We start from the raw sequence: 26,421 nt of genomic DNA, 5'->3' as shown, positions 1-26,421 counted from the left end.
TCAAAATAAAAGACTCTCAAGGATATGCTGGCCTTTGGAAATCAAGGTATGGCTTATCAATAATCAAAGACTCTGTTTGCAGAAATGCTTACTAATAGTGGATCCTTAAAAGTCCAGTTTTATTAGCAAATTAAGTCATTACCTGAGTTCTAGAGTTCTTTCTACCCTAGTTCAAGCACTTGACCTATACTAGCCAATTTCTTTTCAACCCTTCTTGTTCACTGGAATGCTACGTGTAGGGCAGTGACCAAGTCTTCATGTCCGCGAAGTTACGGCGATCCGAATCGATTATACTCAGCTAAGGATCTCCAATCACATGACATATGTAGCACTTAACCCTTGCATATGTCAACTCGCCACCGGGGTTCTTAAGACCAGATCAGGTTCACGCCAACCGAGAGCACAGATACACCACCGTCCAGCCTCTTGCCACGGAGGGTACACGCTACTCTCGCCATCTCTCCCCATGGAAAACTAAAGGCAGGTAGCATGAACAGGGTGGATGAAACACGCTCTAAACGGTTACACAGGGGGTTTAACTTAAAGTTGTATGACATGATGCATGCTCATCCTATTAATCCTCACGATTCTTGCCAACATATAGTGAATATCACATTATATGGCGGTGGCATACCTACTCACTCCGGAGTTAACTAGTCGTACTTTCCTAGTGTTTAGTTAGTGTACCTGCAAAAAAATTCCATTACAGCCCAAACCTCCCTAGGTTGTGGGTTAATAGTTAGCATCCTAATCTAAGCCACCTTATAGTCCTTAGTTTTAACCATTTACTATTTGTACTTCTACTATCAGGATTTGCTTATTCATTCTTAAGTTTTTCAGAATAATATGGACTCAAAATCCTTTTGAAGTCTATCAAAGGATTACTTTAATATCCATGCTAATGGGGGATCGCTCCGATACCACGCTGTGACAACCCTCGCCATTGTGCAGGCCCGATTCACCTAGAGAACCAGAAGCTAGATAATAGACATATTTAAAACCTAAATCTTTGATACTAATTTAGGGTTAAATCAAACTTGAGCCATACTTAATGTTAAACTATAAATTGGCCAACTAGAACTTGAAGAATTCTTTGATTTTTAGTAAGCTTATTAGGATCCCTTTAGATAGAGATTATACTACCCAAAGACATGAGTTTAAGTGTCATATGCTTAACTCAGAGTATATAAGCTTTCCACCTCTCCCTAGGCGAGAATTTGCATAGCATACCATTACATGAACATTCATATACTTCGAATTGACTTGTAGAGCACCTTGAAGAAGAACTTGGAATTGAAGTGGAGGGGGAGCCTGTTCCTCCATCTAAACCTTCTCCAACTGAGGTTGTCACTGAAGGTCCTCCAGAAGGTGCCCCTTTGGATTTGTTGCTAACTGCAATATCCTTGTAGAAGAGCCCGACTCTCCCCCTCACCAAGGCAAGCCCCCGTGAATTTGCCACCTCCCTTGTGTTTACAAAATTTTATCACTTGTATGCTGCATTAGGTGATAGGAGTTGATTGATTAAACACTTGCTGCATTACCATCCTTGAAAGATTGATTACCATACCTAGTCACCTGTTTTATAAAAGCTAGAGATGCTTAGTCATGCTGATAGACTAAAAAAATGTTTTTGATCTATGACTCATGTTTTTACAAACAAGAAAATGGGCTTGCAATAATGAAGGCATCAAGACGTTGATAAATTCATTATCCAAGCATGGCCCCTCTGTCAGGCGCCAAATTTTTGAAATAGTTTAAAATGGGACCAGACGCTGAGCGGGAAAAGTTGCTCGTCTGTGTTGATTAAGGATCTGCGGGAATGGTAGACATGTGCAAAAGAGTTAAGGGAAGCATATGTCGTGTGGTTGGAGATCCCCAGCTGGGTATTAATCGATTTGGATCACCGAACTTCTCGGATATGAAGACTAGATCTTCGACCTTCAGCGTAGATAACAAGTGAAATTAAAGTTGATACAATGAAGCTAGTGTAGGTCAAGTGAATGATCTAGATTAGGAAAATGCTAGATTTAGGCTAGAAGATTCAGGTAATAACCTAACTTGTGAAGTAAAACTTGGCTTAAGGATCCATTATTAGTAAGCATGCTTTTCTGCAAAAAGGAGTCCTTGATAATTGATGAGATTTTCCTTAAGTCCCAAATCCAGCATACCCTTAAGAGTCTTTTCTTTAGTCGGATAAGTCTTGCTGAGTAATTGCATACTCAGGGTTTTATTCCTTGTTGTTTTTGTAGGAGAAGTTTTATTCCATTATCCTTTGGGTAGTTACTTCATGTGGAGGACTTGAAGCTTAGAATGTTTTTATATATCTCTTATGGAAAGGCTTCACCCTTCCAATTATTGTAGTTAAGTTATGCACTTCGAATACTATTAGGACTTGTAATAAATACATCTCTTTCTACCATGTAAAACTTGAGTTCTGGAATGTAAAGTGTACTTTGTAAAAGTATTCCGCTCTATCTCCAATATGTGTGTATCAAATGTGATTACTGTAATATACATGTTATGTGGGAGATCCTTGGGATGATGAGTTCCATTTGGCAAACTTGATAGCCTTGTTAAGTTACCTAGTACACGTGCACAGCCATCTGAGGCCATTAAGGCAAGGATTGGTGCATGTGGGCCTGATAACTTGGGAGGGCTGTCACAGCATGCTGTGATAGAACCTCCCAAGTCATTAGGCCCACCTACAGTTGTCCTTGTCCAACGGACCTCAGACAACCCTGCAGGTGCACCTGATCACTTGACGAGTTTGGTATCTGAATTTCTTTACCTTGCCCAAGAGCGTTTCACCCGTCACGCAGACATTACAATACATCGGAGGTACAAAAATGCAGAAGCAATTACAATAACTTACCTTATATTAAAGTAAGAAAGAGTTGTATTATTACAGACCAGAGCGAAATATAAGAGTGCTGAGTAATATTATTACATAACCTGGGAGGTAAAAACCCCTCCCGATAAACAATAAAAGTTGTTCTTAAAGGAGGACACTTCCTCCTGCGGCTTCAGTCTTCATTTTCTTCTTTGGGCACCACCTTGGAACAGAAGCAACAAAAGTTTGCTGCTTCTTCACCTAAAACAACATGGGACAAAGCCCTGAGTATGATGTGTACTTTCGCAAGTCTTACCCGTCAAAATAAAAGACTCTCAAGGATATGCTGGCTTAAGGGAGTAAAGGTAAGGCTTATCAATAATCAAAGACTCTGTTTGCAGAAATGCTTACAAATAGTGGATCCTTAAAAATCCAATTTTACTTGTCAGGTTTAGTAAAGTTACCTGCATCTAGAGTTCTTTCTACCCTAGTTCAATCACTTGACCTATAGTAGCCAATTTCTTAACAACCCTTCTTATTCACTGGAATGCTACGTGTAGGGCAGTGACCAAGTCTTCATGTCCACGAAGTTACGGCGATCCGAATCGATTATACTCAGCTGAGGATCTCCAATCACACGACATATGTAGCACTTAACCCTTGCATATGTCAACTCACCACCGGGGTTCTTAAGACCAGATCAGGTTCATGCCAACCGAGAGCACAGATACACCACAGTCCAGCCTCTTGCCACGGAGGGTACACGCTACTCTCGCCATCTCTCCACTCCCATTGCGTGTTATCTTATTCTGGTATTAGTCTGCCCGAGGCAAAGCTTACCCATGATGAGGCATGTGACCAGTTAAAGGGTCCTCGATCATCAAGCCTACATCGACAAGGTCCTTAATCGACTCAGACGGAGACACTACACCGAGACTCTCTTCTCGTGCAAGTCACCCACCCGATCTTAGCTTTATTATTTCAAACCCAAAGTTGGGTACCTGATAGAGGTACATCTTTTCCTATGTTGAACCCATCATGGCCATGATGGATCCACCATCAAGTTTTATTTTCGAAAACATCCCACCCACTTGAAGCATCATCTTTTGTCAAAACAAAAGTTTTTGTTTTTCTAGAGCAAAGCTAAGCATAGAAAAACCTTTTTGTAAATCAGGGGATTAAGGAGAAGTAATCAAATCCAAGGAAGGAAATGCAGCAACTGGTTTAGCACACAACTCCTATCACCTAATGCATCAAGTAAGTGAGAAGAGATTTTAAAATAGCAAGGAGGTGGCAAATGCATCGAGGCTTGCCTTGTGTGATAGGTGAATCAGGCTCTGCTCCACAGATATCAAAGTAAAAGCAGTTTCCTGCCTGAGGTTCTTCAGGTGGTGGTGGTGGTGGTGAAGTCCTCGCTTCTTCAACTTCTATTTCCTCCTCGTTCTCAAGATATAGCCACATATAATCATGAATGCTCATGAAGATGCAAAGATAATAAAAGTTTATTATCTAATGTCTTGAATATAACTTTCCTTCACGGATCTCCGGAAAATTAGGGTTTTTGGAGTCTATAGTGAAGTTCATAGGGCAGGGGTTAGGGTTTTGGGTTCTAAGTACCAAACATGGTTCAAATCATACCAAATTTTACCCAAGGCTTCTAAATATTATTTAAAGTTTACCTAAAAAGTTTGGTGAATTTTGGGATTATTAATTACTCTCTAAAATTCTAGAAGTATGGATTTTGGCTATTTTAAATGTCCCAAAATTCCCTATTAGAACTAAAAACTATGAAACTATTTTTATTAAATACTATAGGAAATTAAAAGCTTAGCACAATTGGTCTGGTATTTTTAGCATTTTTCTATAATTTTCTAGGAATTCCCTAAGTCCAGAAGAAAAAGAAAAAGGAAAAGATGCTACAAGATTGGGCTTAATCTGGCCTGAGCCGACCCATTTACTGGCGAAAGCGCGCCCGCATGCGCTCGTGCTGCCCATTTTGCGCAGGGAACCCTGGCGGTTTGTATTTTTTATAAAGAATCCTTCCTACTATTCCTCTGTCTCGCTGACACTTGCAGAAACACCCCCGCGCTTTCATCTCTTCACAATCCACGGTCCACGACGCCACACGGCGGAGAACCAAACTTCGGGGAGCACATACCGGCCGGATCACTCGATGACCGGTGCTCTACTTCGGCTGAGACCTAATTCAATCCCTAACAAGTGTTTCTCCTCAATTAATTTCATTAACGGAGCTCTAACACGCTCTGTCCACGGTGACAGCGGGCACCGTGGGCAATCGAACGTGTTCCCGGCGATCTAAGGGGTCCTAGTCCAATTGGCGGGGTCGGGGAGCATCAGGAGAACCTAAGGATGCTGAAACAAGAGAGCAGGGAGCATGAACAGACCTGGAATACGCTGACCACGGTGAGGGCTCTACCACGGCGGCGGAAATCGAATTGGGGGAAATGGGGAATTGGAGAGTTGTGGTGGCTAATCGGCGGTAGGAGCGGGTGCTCAGGCTTGGTGATGACCCAACGCAACAGACCGTGACATCAATTTATAGTGTGTTTGAGCGGTGGCCAGTGAATTTGATGGAGACGTGCGGCGGCCGGAAACAAGGGATGAGTCACCGGCGCGTTTTACCGTGGCACTCACCAGCTGAGGGGCTACGGCGGTAATCGGCGAGCTAGTGCGGCTAGTAGCAACGTGGTTAAAGGCCTGGGGCGTGGCACAATCACGGTGAAAGACGCCAACTCCGGTGACAATCGTAAAGCCACATCACCGGTGCAAGTGGTCGAGGAATAGCGAGGCCACAGTAACTCAAACCCATTCGCGACGAGATCTTTTCATGGGTGAGCGAAATCCACTCGCCCGAGGCATGAATCACGACGGTCGGCGTGAATACGGGCGTAAAGGCCGCCGGTGGTGAGGGGGGCTGAATCTGCAATCTGTTTCAGTCACTGTACAATGAAAATCCCTATTCAGTGCGCCTGACAGCCCAATTTGCAGGGCCTAGATCTCAAATATTTTCATAACAACTTGCTAATCTGCCTGTAACAAAGTTGTTGCCCGATGATCTAGCTACAATCTTGCTATAGCAACCATAGCCAAACACTTACTAGATCATGGTCGAATTCCAGTCCAAAGATTGCCCAATCTCATTGTTAGTCTGAATTCAGACCAAGGCAGTCTGACAGCCCGACTTTGGTCACACAACTCCTATCACCTAATGCATCAAGTAAGTGAGAAGAGATTTTAAAATAGCAAGGAGGTGGCAAATGCACCGGGGCTTGCCTTGTGTGATAGGTGAATCAGGCTCTGCTCCACAGATATCAAAGTAAAAGCAGTTTCCTGCCTGAGGTTCTTCAGGTGGTGGTGGTGGTGGTGAAGTCCTCGCTTCTTCAACTTCTATTTCCTCCTCGTTCTCTAGATATAGCCACATATAATCATGAATGCTCATGAAGATACAAAGATAATAAAAGTTTATTATCTAATGTCTTGAATATAACTTTCCTTCACGGATATCCGGGAAATTAGGGTTTTTGGAGTCTATAGTGAAGTTCATAGGGCAGGGGTTAGGGTTTTGGGTTCTAAGTACCAAACATGGTTCAAATCATACCAAATTTTACCCAAGGCTTCTAAATATTATTTAAAGTTTACCTAAAAAGTTTGGTGAATTTTGGGATTATTAATTACTCTCTAAAATTCCAGAAGTATGGATTTTGGCTATTTTAAATGTCCCAAAATTCCCTATTGGAACTAAAAACTATGAAACTATTTTTATTAAATACTATAGGAAATTAGAAGCTTAGCACAATTGGTCTGGTATTTTTAGCATTTTTCTATAATTTTCTAGGAATTCCCTAAGTCCAGAAGAAAAAGAAAAAGGAAAAGATGCTACAAGATTGGGCTTAATCTGGCCCGAGCCGGCCCATTTACTGGCGAAAGCGCGCCCGCGTGCGCCCGCGCTGCCCATTTTGCGTAGGGAACCCTGGCGGTTTGAATTTTTTATAAAGAATCCTTCCCACTATTCCTCTGTCTCGCTGACACTTGCAGAAATACCCCTGTGCTTTCATCTCTTCACAATCCACGGTCCACGATGTCGCACGGCGGAGAACCAAACTTCGGCGAGCACATACCGGTCGGATCACTCGATGACCGATGCTCTACTTCGGATGAGACCTAATTCAATCCCTAACAAGTGTTTCCCCTTAATTAATTTCATTCACGGAGCTCTAACACGCTCTGTCCACGGTGACAGCGGGCACCATGGGCAATCGAACGCGTTCCCAGCGATCTAAGGGGTCCTAGTCCAATTGGCGGGGTCAGGGAGCATCAGGAGAACCTAAGGATGCTGAAACAAGAGAGCAGGGATGTCACACCCGGTTTTAGAAGGCAAACCGAATGCGAACCATGTACGTGCCAGGATCAGTAATTCACGTACACAGCAGTTACATAACATGGACATCATCACACAGTGCTCAAAATAGTATTAAAAAGGGAAATAATAGTCGATTACATCACATGCCTGAGACGTCCATATAGTCCTTACAATAAATCAAAGTGCGAAAACGAAACGTAGATAACCGCGGCCTCCACAGGCAGCCGACTGAGGGTTGCCGCTAACCCACGCCTAGAACTCGTCGTAGTCTTGGAACTCCTGGAAGTCTCCTTCCACAGCTTCATCTTCGCCTGAGCAGTGGTTGCAATGCTGACAACCTGGGGATGGGGGGGTTTGGTGTGTAGAGCAAGGGTGAGTACACATCAACATACTCAGCAAGTATCCTGTTTGGCTGTAGTGGACTAGCTTTATGTGGGGATAAGTTAAGCAGTTGCTTTTAGTTGGTCAGATTATTATTTTACTAATAGAAAGCCAGGTTTTAGCATTAACCCAAGTTATTAGCCCGATGTACTCTTTCCAAACGGAAAGAATACCACTTACCAGTACCATAGTCATAACCAAAACCATCAATCTCATTGCCACCTGTAAACCAAAATGTCTCTGATCAAGTACCACTAATCACTGGAGCTCCCTTGGCCGCTCATAACCGCGAGCACGGCTGATATATCAGTTTTCAAACACTCTGCAGAGCTTGTGCACTTTACCCACAAGCTGTGATTCCCTTTCTGCCCGGAGAGAGCTACTCCCCATTGACCACTACCTAGGTGGCCTAGCAGGGCATCACTACGTAGCCTTTACAAAGATTCCCTGGGGTTGTAGCCACCCGTTAGGTTTCCTAAATGTACCGCACTCCTCCCCAAGGGACAAATCAACCTTGGCAGAGCGAGCCGCATACATTGAGCCCCATTGACGGCACGACGGCGAAGCGAACTACACCCCGGATCCTCTAATTATTCAGCTAAGGGCATCCCATTCCACCCTCATGGTTGCACTGTTTTCCCGGGCGGTCATCCATAGAACAGGTCCTTACGGAGAGGCACTCGAGAAACCGCTCGAGCCCCCTTAAAGGCCACAAGTACAACATCATAATAAGAGAAGGGAAAACAGCGTATCATAGATAATCTCATCATGTTCATTGATTAGAGTTTGAGCAATAGCATAAAGCTAAACAATAATAATCCAACCCAAATAGGTAAACAAGGACATGGACAACAAAACTAGTCAATCCTTAGGCATAAATGTGTAAAGCGGGAGGTGAATTAAAGAATGAATAGGACAGAGATAGGTCAAGGGACACTTGCCTCCACCAACCGACTGCTGCTCAGGGGCTTCTCCTGCGAGTTCCTCGGGCTCTTCAACCGGATCGTTCTCTATGCGATTGCAAGCATACATACATCCATCCATTCAAATTAGGAAACAAACAGCACACCATACAAGAGAACAAATAAAGTAAATATGCATATAATATCACATACGATAATGAATTTACCATGGTCAGAAAGAGGCGGGGAAAGGTCTCGCGAGGGTTAAAGCTTATGCTCGAGGCGCATTACGGGTAGGCGAATAACTAGACATTACGCGCTCTAGTTCCAGTTGGTTCTAACAAAAGGATTAGCTACATGCACTAATGTAAACGTGACCACTTTTAGTAGATTAACATTGAATGAGATAGATGATTAGCTATACAAGTTAACTGATGAAACCAATTTCCAAATTGAGACTCCAATCTTATTAATATAAACATGTGATTAGCACGCAGAGGACACGGGGGGTAGACGGGGCGTCTGGGGGTAGACGGGGGCACGACGGGTCGTGCCAAGGCACGCGCACTACGCGAGCACGCGCGCGAGGCCACACGCACACGCCACGAACTAGCCGTGCGCATGTCGGGGCCGCGCGCTAGCCGAGCTCAAGGCCGCGCGCCATGGGCACGCTGGGCCGAGCTCGAGGCCACGCCGGGACCGTCACGACGCGAGCAAGGCACGGCAGGGCGAGCGGGCAAGCACGCCAGGGCAAGCGAGCACGGGCGAGCGAGGACACGGCCGGCCACCACGCCGGGGCGGGGACGACGCGGCCGAGCCGGGCACGGGGGCGGGCGGCCGAGCTGGGGCGGGGCTCGCCGGGGACGGGCGCGGCGGGGGGCGACCGAGCCGGGCACGGGGGCGGCCGAGCCGGGGCGGCTCGCCGGAGCGAGGCCGGGCAAGGACGGGGCGGGGCTCGCCGAGGCGAGGCGACGCGGGGGCGGGCTCGCCGGAGGGGGGGCGGGCGCGGGCGCGGCGAGGCGGGGGGGGCGGGCTCGCCGGGCACGGCCGAGGGCGGCCGGGGCGAGGCCGGGCGCCGGCGAGCGCGGGACGAAGCCGCGGCGGCGCGGGGCGAGGCCGGGCGCGGGCTCGCCGGGGGGCGAGGCGGGGCCGGCGCGGCCGAGCGCGGCGAGACGAGGCCAGGCGCGGCGAGGCGGGGCCGAGGCGGGCTCGCCGGGGGACGGCCGAGCCGGGCGCGGGGAGGGGAGGGGCGCCGGGGCCGAGGCGGCGGGGCGGGGTCGGGGCGCGGCAGGGCGGGGCCGGCGCGGGACGGGCTCGCCGGAGCGGCCGAGCCGGGCGGCCGAGCTCGCCGGGGCCGGGCGAGCGCGCCCATGGCGCGGGGGAGGGCGCCGACGAGAGGGGGAAGGAGGAGGGAGGGGAGGGAGAAGGGGGAGGAGGGGGGAAGCCTCACAATGGGCGGGGGAGGGCGCGGTGGCGGCGCTAGGGCGGCGGCGGCTAGGGTTAGGGGAGAGGGAGTTGGGGGAGGGGATGACGGGCGGGGCCCGCGGGAGAGGAGAGAGAGGGAATTTGGGGGGGGGGGGAGGGGCGGCTGCGCCGCTTGGGCCCAAAGGGGGAAGGGGGGCGGCTGCGCCGTCGCGGGGCCCACGCGGGAAGGGGGGTAGGGGGGCGGCTGGGCCGCCAACTGGGCCGGCGCGAAGGGGGAGGGGCGGCTGGGCCAAAAGGGAGAAGGGGGGAGAGAAAAAGAAAAAAGCTTTTCTTTTTCTAATTTCCATATTTTCTTATATGCCTAATTCTCCAATTCACCTGACCACAAGCAGAAGAGTGCATAATCCGGCATGATGCAACAACCAAAAATAGTTCTAGGTTTTACTTACACAAGATGTCGAGCTAATTCTCGCTATAACTTTTGGAAAATATCAAGGCTTAGCGAGAAGAAAAGGGAAAAGGAAAGGGTAACGCCTGAATTTGGTGAGAGAAAAGAAGAAAGAAAGAAAAAAAAAATCTACCCCCAAATTCTGGGCGTTACCACGGTGAGGGCTGGAATACGCTGACCACGGTGAGGGCTCTACCACGGCGGCGGAAACCGAATTGGGGGAAATGGGAAATTAGAGAGTTGTGGTGGCTAATCGGCGGCAGGAGCGGGTGCTCAGGCTTGGTGATGACCCAACGCAGCAGACCGTGCCATCAATTTATAGTGTGTTTGAGCGGTGGCTAGTGAATTTGATGGAGACGCGCGGCGGCCGGAAACAAGGGATGAGTCACCGGCGCGTTTTACCGTGGCACTCACCGGCTGAGGGGCTACGGCGGTAATCGGCGAGCTGGTGCGGCTAGTAGCAACGTGGTTAAAGGCCTGGGGCGTGGCACAATCGCGGTGAAAGACGCCAACTCCGGTGACGATCGTAAAGCCACATCACCGGTGCAAGTGGTCGAGGAATAGCGAGGCCACAGTAACTCAAACCCATCCGCGACGAGATCTTTTCATGGGTGAGCGAAATCCACTCGCCCGAGGCATGAATCACGACGGCCAGCGTGAATCCGGGCGCAAAGGCCACCGGTGGCGAGGGGGGCTGAATCTGCGATCTGTTTCAGTCACTGTACAATGAAAATCCCTATTCAGTGCGCCTGAAAGCCCAATTTGCAAGGCCTAGATCTCAAATCTTTTCATAACAACTTGCTAATCTGCCTATAACAAAGTTGTTGCCCGATGATCTAGCTACGATCTTGCTATAGCAACCATAGCCAAACACTTACTAGATCATGGTCGAATTCCAGTCCAAAGATTGCCCAATCTCACTGTTAGTCTGAATTCAGACCAAGGGCAGTCTAACAGCCCGACTTTGGTCTCATTTTACTCCAAATTTTTCATGTGACCAAGGCTTAACCCCTATAGCAAAGTTGTTCTCCTTACATAGCTCTACAAATTTGATGTGCTGACCTAGGGCAAAATCCTTATAGTTTTGAAATTACAGGGCTTCAAATTTGATCCCATTCACTGAAATTCAGACTTAGCCTTATAAAAGGAATTGAATGGCTTTTTGCAAATAAGCCCAATTCACACCTTTTAGCTTGTAAATCTTCAAACATGTGAACCATGTGACATTAGGTACCCTATTTCCATGATTTTTGCACTTAGGTCCAAAATTGTGCACATTTTTGCATATAACCCCTTAGGGTTTCAGTTCAGGGTTTTCTAGGGGTTTATTTAGGATTTTTGGTACTTCTAGGGTTTGGATGCTACTTAAGTCCATCCATGGTGACATTTTATGGTTATTCCAACTAAGTTTTGAAGTTTTCTCTTAGTTAGACTTTGGTTACTCTTTTAAGCCCAGTCTAGGGTTAAGTATTGTATCCTAGGGTTTCACCCATGAAATGTCACATCAATACAACTTATTTGAGATTTTTGCCTAGTGAATGCATTCTAGGTGTGACAAACACATGATATGCCAATGCTTATGATGTTATGCTCAAGTTTTAGTGACAGTAACACCAGGGGTGCTGCAAAATGTTGGTGTGTGATTTGTGTTTACTTAATCTTGCGATATTGGTTGTAAGTGGTTTATCCGGGGTCCTTGGGACACTCGGACGGATCCTGTTAAGTTATTTGGTGCACTTGCATAGCCGTCTGAGGTATTTGAGACAAGTACAGGTGCATGTGGGCCCAATAACTTGGGAGGTTCTGCCACAACGTAAGCCCGAATTAGTATTCGTCAATCAGTATAGTAGACTTGAGCTAAATTTATTATTGGCACACGTTTTTGTTAGCCGAAATATTAGAATTAAATCTGATTAAAATTAGGATGCCATCGATATAGTTTTAATGTGATATCGATATCTAGTAGTTTCGTACTAGATTTGTGATGTCTTGCTATAGGTGTTTAATTCACTATAGTGTAGCACTATTTAGGTTCGTAATATTCCTATCTATATGCATTCATGTGCATAATGCATTTCATTCAGGTACGTTAATTAATCACGTGATGCGGAGAAAAAGAGCCAAGTCGACCGCAAGCATGGGCTACTCCGCGTGGTGAAGCTGATGGACGAATCTGAAGATGGGCAGACTGAACAAATGCCAAGCCAAAGGATGGTCATCAAGTGATCGTCGTCTAACAAACACTAACTTAGTGTTTATTCCAGGCAATCCCCAGTGCATTTACCCATTCCTTGTATTTTTAAAAAGACTTTTATACACTTAAGTCTAGTGAAATGTGCATTAAGTTTATAGGAATTGCTTGGAAACTATTTGATGCATTGCCTACCTTGATATCCATACCTTTATAGATACTTCTGATAAAGTATCAAAATATGATTTACAAAAATGCTTAGCCCTGCTTAGATCTTGTGGATTGAGGTTGTCTTTTGCAATAATGCCTAGCTCAGGGGTTATCCTGAGGAAGGATGGCTTCTACCTGCAAGAATATTTTTATTGGGAGCATGGTGGGATCTTACTACAAAGTTCCCTATAATGCTCTTTTAATCCTTAGGAACACAAAACAATCCTAAGGGTGGAAATACTTAACTCGAGACTTGGGCTAGGAACAGGTGATGCTCCACCCAGGTTAATTAAGGATTGGATGCGTATGTAGGCCTGTATGATCAAGGACTATCTTAACTGGCCACATGCCCTGTATATGGGACAGGGTAAGCATGAACCCGGCTATTCCATACGTGAAAAGACACCCATTGAAAGGGAAATGTGCCCTTGGGCCATTTCTAAGTATTTTGGTGATTGAGTGCAAACACAAGTGCTTAAATGTGAAAATATGTCCAAGGATGAACAAAGTGCAAATCACAAGTTAAGGTATGTTTCTAAGCCTTAGTACATTGGTTTTGTGTACTAATATATTTGTCTAAGTGTTAGAAACAGATAGAAGAAGAGAAGAGAAGACTTGGCTGTGTACAGCCAAGGGGCTGCTTCGGTCTGGGGCACCGGACTGTCCGGTGGTGCACCGGACAGTGTCCGGTGGTGCACCGGACAGTGTCCGGTGCGCCAGGCTGCCTCGGCCGAAGAGGCCGCTCTCGGGTTTTTCTCCGGCGACTTCGGCTAAAATTCACCGGACTGTCCGGTGTGCACCGGACTGTCCGGTGTGCACCGGACTGTCCGGTGAGCCAACGGTCGACCGGGCCAACGGTCGGCCGCGCGATCGCCGCGCGACACGTGGCCGAGCCAACGGTCGGAAGGAAGCACCGGACTGTCCGGTGTGCACCGGACTGTCCGGTGCGCCAGATCTGCAACGGTCGGCAACGGTCGGCTTCGCCATTTAAGGAAACAAATCGGGCACCGGACAGTGTCCGGTGTGCACCGGACTGTCCGGTGCGCCACGAGACAGAAGGCAAAGATGGCCTTCCAGATTTGTTCTCAACGGCTCCTAGCTGCCTTGGGGCTATAAAAGGGACCCCTTGGCGCATGGAGGAGCACACCAAGCATTCCTACAACTCTTCTAAGCACCAAGACATCAATCTCACGCATTCGTTTCATTGTGATGGCATATAGAGCTCTTATGGAGTTGTGAACTCTTTGTGTTGCGTTGCGAGCTCTTGTTGCGACTTGTGTGCGGGTTGTTGCTCTGATTTTCGAGTCTTGTGTGCGTTGCTCATTCCCACCTTACTCCGTATTTCTTTGTGAACTCAATTGTAAGGGCGAGAGACTCCAAGTTGTGGAGATTCCTCGCAAACGGGAAAAGATCAAAGGAAAGAAAAACACCATGGTATTCAAGTTGATCATTGGATCACTTGAGAGGAGTTGAGTGCAACTCTCGTCCGTTGGGACGCCACAACGTGGAGTAGGCAAGTTTTGTACTTGGCCGAACCACGGGATAACCACCGTGTCAACTCTGTGATTGCCTTCTTGTGGTTATCGTGTTTTGAGTTCTCTCTAGCCACTTGGCCATACTTGTACTAACCATTAACAAGTTTTTGTGGCTTAAGTTTAAGTTTTTACAGGATCACCTATTCACCCCCCCCCCTCTAGGTGCACTCAATTGGTATCAAAGCCGTTCTCTTCACAAAGGGACTTACCGCCCGAAGAGATGGATCCTAAGGGGAAGGGAATTGTGATCAACGACAAGGAGAAGGAGTCCTTCGTCAACGAGCCAAGGGATGACAAGTCCAACAACTCGGGCTCGGGCCACAAGCGAAAAGATGGGAAGAAGAAGAAGACAAGACGCATCAAGGAGATCGTCTACTACGACAGCGATGAGTCCTCTTCTTCCCAAAAGGACGACGACAACGACTACAGGAAGACGGTTAATTCGAACTTCTCATTTGATTATTCTCGTATCCCACATAGTTCGAATTCGCATTTACTTTCCATTCCTCTTGGTAAACCTCCACATTTTGATGGGGAGGACTACGGATTTTGGAGTCACAAAATGCGTAGTCATTTATTCTCTCTCCATCCAAGCATATGGGAGATTGTAGAAAATGGAATGAAATTTGATAGCTCGGATAGCCCTATGTTTATCAATGAACAAATTCATAAAAATGCACAAGCTACTACTGTTCTCTTAGCATCTTTGTGCAGGGAAGAGTACAATAAGGTGAGCGGCTTGGACAATGCCAAGCAGATATGGGACACCCTCAAGATCTCTCACGAGGGGAACGACATCACCATGCTCACCAAGATGGAGTTGGTGGAGGGCGAGCTTGGACGATTCGCCATGATAAGGGGAGAAGAGCCAACTCAAACTTACAACCGGCTCAAGACCCTTGTCAACAAGATAAGGAGCTATGGAAGCACGCGATGGACGGACCACGACGTCGTCCGCCTAATGCTAAGGTCCTTTACTGTTCTTGATCCTCATTTGGTGAATAATATTCGTGAGAATCCCAGGTACACCAAAATGTCGCCCGAAGAAATTCTTGGAAAATTTGTAAGCGGGCGGATGATGATCAAGGAGGCAAGGTACGTCGATGACGCGTTGAACGGTCCAATCCACGAGCCTCAACCCATTGCTCTCAAGGCATCGAGGAGCAAGGAGGCACTACCAAGCAAGGTGGCGCAAATTGAGGCGGCTGGGCTTAATGATGAAGAAATGGCTCTCATCATTAAGCGCTTCAAGACGGTGCTAAAGGGTCGCAATGGACAGCCGAGCAAGACTAAGACCAAGGGGAAGCGATCATGCTTCAAATGCGGTAAGCTTGGTCATTTTATTGCTAACTGTCCTGATAATGAAAGTGACCAGGAAAAGGGGAACAAAAGGGAGAAAAAGAAGCACTACAAGAAGGCAAAGGGCGAAGCGCATCTAGGCAAGGAATGGGACTCGGATTGCTCCTCTTCCGACTCCGACAATGAAGGACTCGCCGCCACCGCCTTCAACAAATCAACCCTCTTCCCCAACGAGCGTCACACATGCCTTATGGCAAGGGAGAAGAAGGTATGTACTCGCAACTCTACCTATGCTTCTTCAAGTGAGGACGAATCTAGTGATGAGGATGAAGTAGATTATTCATGTTTGTTCAAGGGCTTAGATAGATCTAAGATAGACAAAATTAATGAATTAATTGATGCCTTGAATGAAAAGAATATACTTTTAGAAAAGCAAGAGGATTTGTTGTATGAAGAGCATGATAAATTTGTTGAGGCACAAAAATCCTATGCTTTAGAAGTTAAAAGAAATGAAATGCTTTCTTTTGAACTATCTACTTGTCATGAAACCATTTCTACTTTGAAAGGTGTCAACAATGATTTAAATGCTAAATTAGAAGTAGCAAATAAATCCAACTCTTGTGTTGAACATGTTGAAATTTGCACTAGGTGCAAGGATGTTGATATTAATGCCTGTAGTGAACACTTAGTTTCCATTTCAAAATTGAGTGATGAAGTGGCTAGTCTTAATGCTCAACTTAAGACTAGCAAAAGTGATTTTGAAAAACTAAAATTTGCTAGGGATGCCTACACGGTTGGTAGACACCCCTCAATTAAGGATGGACTTGGCTTCAAGAGGGAAGCCAAGAACTTAACAAGCCATAAGGCTCCCATTCCCGCCAAGGAGAAAGGGAAGGCCCCTATGGCTACTAGTGTTAAAAGGAACCATGCCTTTTTGTATCATGATAAAAGACAAACTAGAAATAGAAGTTATGATGCTTTTGATTCATATGTTTATGATTCTCATGCCATGTTTGCTCCTAGTTCTTCTTATGTGTATGATAGAAATGTTACTAGGAGAAATGTTGTTCCTAAAAGAAATGTTGCAAATGTTCATAGAAAAGTAGTGAATGAACCCTCTACAATTTATTGTGCTTTGAATGCTTCATTTGCAATTTGTAGAAAGGATAGAAAAGTAATTGCTAGGAAGTTAGGGGCAAAATGCAAAGGTGATAAAACTTGCATTTGGGTCCCTAAGGAAATTGTGACTAACCTTGTAGGACCCAACAAGAGTTGGGTACCTAAGTCCCAAGCCTAAATTTGCCTTGCAGGTTTATGCATCCGGGGGATCAAGCTGGATTATCGACAGCGGATGCACAAACCATATGACGGGGGAGAAGAAGATGTTCACTTCCTACGTCAAGAATAAGGATTCCCAGGATTCAATTATATTCGGTGATGGGAATCAAGGCAAGGTAAAAGGGTTAGGTAAAATTGCAATTTCTAATGAGCATTCTATCTCTAATGTATTTTTAGTAGAGAGTCTTGGATACAATCTGCTATCTGTGAGTCAATTATGTCATATGGGGTATAATTGTCTATTTACAAATATAGATGTGTCTGTCTTTAGAAGAAGCGATGGTTCATTAGCTTTTAAGGGTGTATTAGACGGCAAACTTTATTTAGTTGATTTTGCAAAAGAAGAGGCCGGTCTAGATGCATGCTTAATAGCTAAGACTAGCATGGGCTGGCTGTGGCATCGCCGCTTAGCACATGTGGGGATGAAGAACCTTCACAAGCTTCTAAAGGGAGAACACGTGATAGGTTTGACTAACGTGCATTTCGAAAAAGATAGACCTTGTGCAGCTTGTCAAGCAGGTAAACAAGTGGGAGGAGCACATCACAGCAAGAATGTGATGACCACTTCAAGACCTCTGGAGCTGCTGTATATGGACCTCTTCGGACCTGTCGCCTATCTGAGCATAGGAGGGAGTAAGTATGGTCTAGTTATTGTAGATGATTTTTCCCGCTTCACTTGGGTGTTGGCCATGCAAGAGGAGTTAAACAACTTCAAGCGCAATGAAGTTTGGACACTGGTGCCTCGTCCGAAGCAAAATGTTGTGGGAACCAAGTGGGTGTTCCGCAACAAACAGGACGAGCACGGGGTGGTGACGAGGAACAAGGCTCGACTTGTGGCAAAAGGTTATGCCCAAGTCGCAGGTTTGGATTTCGAGGAGACTTTTGCTCCTGTGGCTAGGCTAGAGTCAATTCGAATCTTGCTAGCATATGCCGCTCACCATTCTTTCAGGTTGTACCAAATGGATGTGAAGAGCGCTTTCCTCAACGGGCCAATCAAGGAGGAGGTGTACGTGGAGCAACCCCCTGGCTTTGAGGATGAACGGTACCCCGACTATGTCTGTAAGCTCTCTAAGGCGCTCTATGGACTTAAGCAAGCCCCAAGAGCATGGTATGAATGCCTTAGAGATTTCTTAATTGTTAATGCTTTCAAGGTTGGGAAGGCCGATCCAACTCTTTTTACTAAGACTTGTGATGGTGATTTGTTTGTGTGCCAAATTTATGTCGATGACATAATATTTGGTTCTACTAACCAAAAGTCTTGTGAAGAGTTTAGCAGGGTGATGACGCAGAAATTCGAGATGTCAATGATGGGCGAGTTGAACTACTTCCTTGGGTTCCAAGTGAAGCAACTCAAGGACGGCACCTTCATCTCTCAAACGAAGTACACGCAAGATCTGCTAAAGCGGTTTGGGATGAAGGACGCCAAGCCCGCAAAGACTCCGATGGGGACCGACGGACACACCGACCTCAACAAAGGAGGTAAGTCCGTTGATCAAAAAGCATACCGGTCAATGATAGGTTCTTTGCTTTACTTATGTGCTAGTAGACCGGATATTATGCTTAGCGTATGCATGTGTGCTAGATTTCAATCCGATCCTAAGGAGTGTCACTTAGTGGCGGTGAAGCGAATTCTTAGATATTTGGTTGCTACGCCTTGCTTCGGGCTCTGGTATCCAAAGGGGTCTACCTTTGACTTAGTTGGATACTCAGACTCCGACTATGCTGGATGTAAGGTCGATAGGAAGAGTACATCAGGGACGTGCCAATTCTTAGGAAGGTCCCTGGTGTCATGGAACTCTAAGAAACAAACCTCCGTTGCCCTATCCACCGCTGAGGCCGAGTATGTTGCCGCAGGACAGTGTTGCGCGCAACTACTTTGGATGAGGCAAACCCTCCGGGACTTTGGCTACAATCTGAGCAAAGTCCCACTCCTATGTGATAATGAGAGTGCTATCCGCATGGCGGAAAATCCTGTTGAACACAGCCGCACAAAGCACATAGACATCCGGCATCACTTTTTGAGAGACCACCAGCAAAAGGGAGATATCGAAGTGTTTCATGTTAGCACCGAGAACCAGCTAGCCGATATCTTCACTAAGCCTCTAGATGAGAAGACCTTTTGCAGGTTGCGTAGTGAGCTAAATGTCTTAGATTCGCGGAACTTGGATTGAATTGTAGCATACATGTACTTATGCTTTTGATCATGTTCCTCTTTGCATTTTGTTGCTTATTATGGTGCTCAAGTTGTACAAACACTCCCTGGACCTCACAAGTCCGTTGCAAAGTGATGCACATGTGTAGGGGGAGATGTGGTACAACTTGACCCTTTGAGACTAACCATGTGCTTGAGTTTGATGATTTAGTCTCGAAGGAGGATTGAAAGGGAAAAGGTGGACTTGGACCATGAAAGACTTCCACTGCACTCCGATGAGAGGGTAACTAATTCCAAGTTCATCTCATGAAATCTTATTGCCATTTGCTCTTAATTGAAGACTTTGGTGAGGCAATGAGGTTAAAAGGCCAAGATTAATCCCGTTTTGGTGCTTGATGCCAAAGGGGGAGAAAATAAAGGCCAAAGTGATAAATGGATCAGCTACCACTTGAGAGATTTTGAAAATAGTAGAATAGAGTTTTTGTTGTGTCAAAAGCTTTTATTGTCTTTTATCGTCTCTATTGTCAAAAGTTGGCTTCTTGTGGGGAGAAGTATTGATTATGGGAAATAGGGGGAGTTTTTGAAATCTTTGATCAATCTCTTTTGGAATGACTCTCTTTATACTTCAACATGTGTGTTTGACTTAGAGATAGAGATTTGAATTTGATTTGCAAAAACAAACCAAGTGGTGGCAAAGGATGATCCATATATGCCAAAATTGAATAAAACTCAAATTTATTTTTATTTGAAGTGATTTTGCACTTGTTCTAGTTGCTTTATGTTGTGTTGGCATAAATCACCAAAAAGGGGGAGATTGAAAGGGAAATGTGCCCTTGGGCCATTTCTAAGTATTTTGGTGATTGAGTGCAAACACAAGTGCTTAAATGTGAAAATATGTCCAAGGATGAACAAAGTGCAAATCACAAGTTAAGGTATGTTTCTAAGCCTTAGTACATTGGTTTTGTGTACTAATATATTTGTCTAAGTGTTAGAAACAGATAGAAGAAGAGAAGAGAAGACTTGGCTGTGTACAGCCAAGGGGCTGCTTCGGTCTGGGGCACCGGACTGTCCGGTGGTGCACCGGACAATGTCCGGTGGTGCACCGGACAGTGTCCGGTGCGCCAGGCTGCCTCGGCCGAAGAGGCCGCTCTCGGGTTTTTCTCCGGCGACTTCGGCTAAAATTCACCGGACTGTCCGGTGTGCACCGGACTGTCCGGTGAGCCAACGGTCTGCCGGGCCAACGGTCGGTCGCGCGATCGCCGCGCGACACGTGGCCGAGCCAACGGTCGGAAGGAAGCACCGGACTGTCCGGTGTGCACCGGACTGTCCGGTGCGCCAGATCTGCAACGGTCGGCAACGGTCGGCTTCGCCATTTAAGGAAACAAATCGGGCACCGGACAGTGTCCGGTGTGCACCGGACTGTCCGGTGCGCCACGAGACAGAAGGCAAAGATGGCCTTCCAGATTTGTTCTCAACGGCTCCTAGCTGCCTTGGGGCTATAAAAGGGACCCCTTGGCGCATGGAGGAGCACACCAAGCATTCCTACAACTCTTCTAAGCACCAAGACATCAATCTCACGCATTCGTTTCATTGTGATAGCATATAGAGCTCTTGTGGAGTTGTGAACTCTTTGTGTTGCGTTGCGAGCTCTTGTTGCGACTTGTGTGCGGGTTGTTGCTCTGATTTTCGAGTCTTGTGTGTGTTGCTCATTCCCACCTTACTCCGTATTTCTTTGTGAACTCAATTGTAAGGGCGAGAGACTCCAAGTTGTGGAGATTCCTCGCAAACGGGAAAAGATCAAAGGAAAGAAAAACACCGTGGTATTCAAGTTGATCATTGGATCACTTGAGAGGAGTTGAGTGCAACTCTCGTCCGTTGGGACGCCACAACGTGGAGTAGGCAAGTTTTGTACTTGGCCGAACCACGGGATAACCACCGTGTCAACTCTGTGATTGCCTTCTTGTGGTTATCGTGTTTTGAGTTCTCTCTAGCCACTTGGCCATACTTGTACTAACCATTAACAAGTTTTTGTGGCTTAAGTTTAAGTTTTTACAGGATCACCTATTCACCCCCCCCCCCCTCTAGGTGCACTCACCCATGCACTGGGCGTGGGAGATGGTGGGAGTAGCGTGTACCCTCCTGGCTAGAGGCTGGATGGAGGAGTGCTCTGCTCCCGGGTAGCGTGGACCAGTTCACGTTGTGGAGGATCTGTGGGAACGATTGACATATGCAAGGGTTAAGTGCTACATATGTCGTGTGGTTAGAGATCATCAGCTGAGTAAATCGATTCGGATCGCCGTTATATCCCCAGAGAGTGGAGACTTGGTCACTGACCTGCAACCTAAGTCAGGATGTAAACATTATGAGTAAAAATGATGTTGTATTGATGAGATGGTGAAATTAGACTAGGTGCAACCAAAGTCTATTAATAATTAATCTGGCGTTAAAATATTGAAAGTAAGGACTCACTTTAGTAAGCTATTTCTGCAAAAGTATCTAAGTTGATTCTTGCTAAGAGCCTCTCCTTGATTCCTAAATCCAGCATATCCTTGAGAGTCTTTTTCCTTAGTCGGGTAAGACTTGCGAAAGTACACTTTGTACTTAGGGCTTTGTCCCATGTTGTTTTAGGTGAAGATCCTACGGAGCTTTGCTACTTTTTTGCAAAGGTGGTTCTCAAGCAGGAGGAAGAACCGAAAATAGAAGTGTGTTGCTGTGGATGGTACTAAGTGCCGGTGGGCTCGGCCTTCTTATAAGTCTAAGTACCTCTTCTATACTTCTTATTGAGGATGGTCACTTGAGCTAGCATATATTTCAAACTTATAAATAATTTTATAACATTTCAAAGTTTATTGCTTTGAATCACTTTGTAACCACTCCGATAAATATAATGTAAATTTGTTGAAACTTGTAACTTTTTGTAATAAAGAAATTCTGCTGCATACGTTAAATATCGCACTAATTTTTGGTTCTGCGCCAGCTTACCCCAACTAAACTCGCAAATCACTACCAGGAGTCTACGCAAACGAATAATCAAACCATCGCCACAAACACTAACCATACCGCAATGCGTCCGTGCTACAGACAAGATATTTGTCACGACCAACATATTTATTCAATTTATTTAATACCACGACTAGTAGGAATAGTGAAATCTCGCACTAATACTAAATTCACTCGAAACTATGGCATCAATAGCAGGTTCTAATTCGAGTATTTCCACAAACAAATAGAATCAGAACAACACTCGAGAAGAACACATCGGCTAGATGATTAAATCCCCAAACCCATCCTTCATGTAACCAACGAACTGACGAATACTAGGCGATGTGATTAAATCAACATGTATCTCTCTTGCTTAAAAAATACTAGAATCATTGCGATTAATATATATACTCAATAAAACAAACTAGATACCCAGGGCAATGAGTTCGTGCACCACAACTAATTAGAACTCAAATTAACGAGATCGACGATGATCTACAGTTCACCCATTTTACCGAACATCCGAGGAGGGCTGCGCTAGAGCTATTTTCACCACACAACAGCACACCGACACAACAACGGATCTAGCCATAATTACCAAGCGCACATATACTAAATAAAATGACCACCACACTAACCCATTAATTTATTCAATGATCTAATTATCACGAATAACCCATCCGCTCACCATGACCAAAACGATTTGATAGGGTTAAGTTCTACATATGTCGTGTGGCTAGAAATCCTCAGCTGAGTAAATTGATTCGGATCGCCGTTATATTCTCGGACAGTGGAGACTTGATCTCTGACCTGCAACCTAAGTCAGGATGTGAACATTATGAATAAAAATGATGTTGTATTGATGAGATAGTGAAATTAGACTAGATGCAACCAGAGTTTATTAATATTTAATCTGGCGTTAAAATATTGAAAGTAAGGACTCACTTTAGTAAGCTATTTCTGCAAAAGTATCTAAGTTGATTCTTGCTAAAGCCTTTTCCTTGATTCCTATTTAACCAGCATATCCTTGAGAGTCATTTTTCCTTAGTCGGGTAAGACTTGCGAAAGTACATTTCGTACTCAGGGTTTTCGAACCCATGTTGTTGTAGGTGATGAGTACTCTAAGTGATTCAGAGGAGCGTTTCCAATTCTGGAGGAGGATTAGTTAGGCTTGTGTATAAGCTTTGGAGGGTTCCTACCTTCCTGCTATTGTAAAAAGTTATGCACTTTGAGTATATCAGGACTTGTAATAAATGTAACTCTTCCTATGTAATACCTTCAGTTTTAGAAATGAAAAGAATGTTTTGTAAAGTCTTCCGCTCTTATCTCCGAAGTGTTTGTATCGAATGTGATTACTATAATATGCATGTATGGTGGGAGATCCTTGGGATGATGAGTTCAAGTTGTTGAACTCGTGATAGCCTTGTTACCCACCTTGGGGAGGTGTACTGCGTTTGTACGATTGGCGAAACCTAACGAACAGCTATGCACCAGGGGAGTCTTTGTAAAGGCTACGTAGTGAAACCTTGCCGACTCACCTTGGTAGTGTTTGAGGGTTTGATCGACCTGAGGCATAAAGGGATCACGACTTGTGGGTAGAGTGTTAGAAACTGGTATATCAGCCGAGCTCATGGTTAAGAGCAGCCTTGGGATCCTCTTTGATTAGAAGAACTTTGGATACTTTTATGATGATGGTTGATAATGATGTTATAAAATCTGATATCTGGTATTTTCCTCTTTTTGAGGTGGTACTTCTAGGTAATAACTGGGTTTGTTACTAAAACTAGACTCTACTAATAATAATAAACACTTGACCAACTAAAAGCAACTGCTTAACTTCAACTCCACATACAGCTAGTCCACTTTAGCCAAACGGGACATTTGTTGAGTACATTGATGTGTACTCACCCTTGCTTTACACACCACCCCCACCCCAAGTTGTCCCCATTATACCCAGTGCTCAGGAGGTGATGCTGGAAACATGGAGGACTTCGAGGAGTTTCAGGACTATGACGAGTTCTAGTTCTTTCTTAGTGGCAAACCCCCAGTCAGCTGCCTGTGTAGGCTTAGCTTCTACGTTTCGTATTTCCACACTTTGATAGTTATGTTAAAGACAATGGTTATGTAATAGACTCTGTGGATGTCTTGGACATCTTGATGTAATAAAGTACCTTTCCGCTATTTATTTTGAGCATTGTGTGATGATGTCCAATTATGTAATTGTTGTGTACGTGAGTTTCTGATCCTGGCACGTACATGGTTCGCATTTGGTTCACCTTCCAAAACCGGGTGTGACATACTAGAGCTTGATTGATCTTAGCATTTACATCTAGAAGACACTCAAGCAAGGTTCCCAATATTGAAGAAATGGTTCTCTCAATGGATGCTCAATATGATGTGACTCAAGAATTGCTTGATAGGGTGAACATAGCAAGGAAAGGGCTTCAAGGAACTAAGTGAAGGTGAAGGCCAAGCGACGGCTTGTGGACCGAGGTACCATTGCTAAGGTGAAGAAAAGAGTACTTGCACTAAGTTGATGAACTAATCAGCTATGAAGAATTATATTGTGTTGATGCATCAGTAAGGTGACTTGAAGCCGTGAGTTGAGCTCATATATGGTGAAATGGTTGACGTCACAGGCTCGATTTGTGTTTGCTTCAAGAGGTGAGACAAAGATGTTTGTGATCCTTATGAAGCAACGCCATGGAGAAATCACACATGAGACACCAATGACTCAAGGAGTTTACTTAATTATATTTTATTTAACTTGAGTATAGAAATCGTCGTACTATCAAGGGGGTCCAAATAGAATGTTAGTGTTTGCCTAAGCTCAAGCCTCTGTATTCAAAAGCTATTTTGAAAACCCAAAATCCCTTGGTCACTCTGTGTCTGACTGTTGCTAGGATTGAGAAACTGAGAGTGTTCCTGATGAAAAGCAGTTGAGCTTTTCAGTTGAGTTGAGCTTCTTCAGCTACAGTTGAGCTTTTTCAGGTGAGTTGAACTTCAGCTGAGTTCAGCTTTTTCAGCTGCAGTTGAGCTTTTTCAGCTGAGTTGAACTTCAACTGAGTTGAGCTTCTTCAGCTGCAGTTGAGGTTTTTCAACTAGAGTTGAGCTTTCTCAACTCCAGCTGAACTTCAACTTCAACTACGAACCTCTTTGACCATACACTAGTTGAACTTGCCTCCGGGCAGTTGAACTAGGGTTTTCTCTCCTGAACTCTCTGGTCAAGACCAGTTGAACTGGTCCTTAGGGGCAATTCAACTTGTCTCTGACCCCTCTAACCTTTGACCAACAGTCTGCCAGTCAGAATGGCAAACTGGTCGACAGAGTTGTTGGGGGTGGTTCAACCGGTCTAGGTCAACTTGACCAGACTGCGTGTCAGTCTTCCAGTCAGTCTGACAGTCAGACTAGCAGACAGTCTGCCAGACCTGCCACGGGCGGTTCAACGGCCCCTTAGGACGGTTCAACCGGTTTTTGAGCAGAAAAGTGAAAAACGGCTAGTTTTGAAGCCCCACCAATATATACTCACTCCTACCTCTCTCCCCATAAGTGAGAACGATTTGAACTCCTTTTCTAACCTGAGAAACACCTCTCACTCTCTCTCACACACATTATTGTCTCTCCCATTTCAAATCTTTGGAGAGAAATATTTGAGTGAGTTTGAGAACTGTGGTTTTGTGCTTCATCTCTAAATCCCTCTTGCTCTTCTTCATTCGAGCCTTGGTACTACATCGAATTCTTTGTGGATTCATTACTCTTGGAGCTTCTAGCTCCTAGACGACTAGGTGTCTCTTGTGAGTCTCCAAATCTTGTGGAAGACCACAAGGAAGTTTGTATTACCCACTCGTTTGAGCAAAGATTAGTGTGTGGGCTTGACCTTTGTGGTTGTCAAAGGGAGGATTAGGGTTGAAAGAGACCTGGCTCTTTGTGGGCGCCTCAACGAGGAAGTAGGGCACCTTTTGTGGTGTGATCAAACCTCGGGATAAATCTTGTGTCTCTTGTGTTCTTGTTCAGTGTATTTGTTCGTGTTCTTCGTTCTCTCACTATTCCATGGAAGATTTGTTTATATCCTTTTAGTGTGTGGATTTTGAGAAGTGCTCTTCTCAGATCTACTACTTTGAACCTTGTGGATTATCTAGAACATCTCATTTTCAAAGTTAACTGGGTGAATTTCGAGATCAATTCAGTTTTATATCTCATTCTTTAGTTGAGCTCGTTCAAACCGGTTTTGACACCGGATGAGCCGGTTTTACCTAGGTTGTTTCTAGTTTTTATTGAAAATATTTCTGCTTGCCTATTCACCCCCCCCCCCCTCTAGGCAACTTTCAATTGGTATCGGAGCCTAAT

The sequence above is a fragment of the Zea mays genome, chromosome 1, assembly GCF_902167145.1.
Source record: "Zea mays cultivar B73 chromosome 1, Zm-B73-REFERENCE-NAM-5.0, whole genome shotgun sequence".
In the NCBI taxonomy this organism is placed as follows: Eukaryota; Viridiplantae; Streptophyta; class Magnoliopsida; order Poales; family Poaceae; genus Zea; species Zea mays.
Note: the sequence above shows the minus strand (reverse complement) of the source record.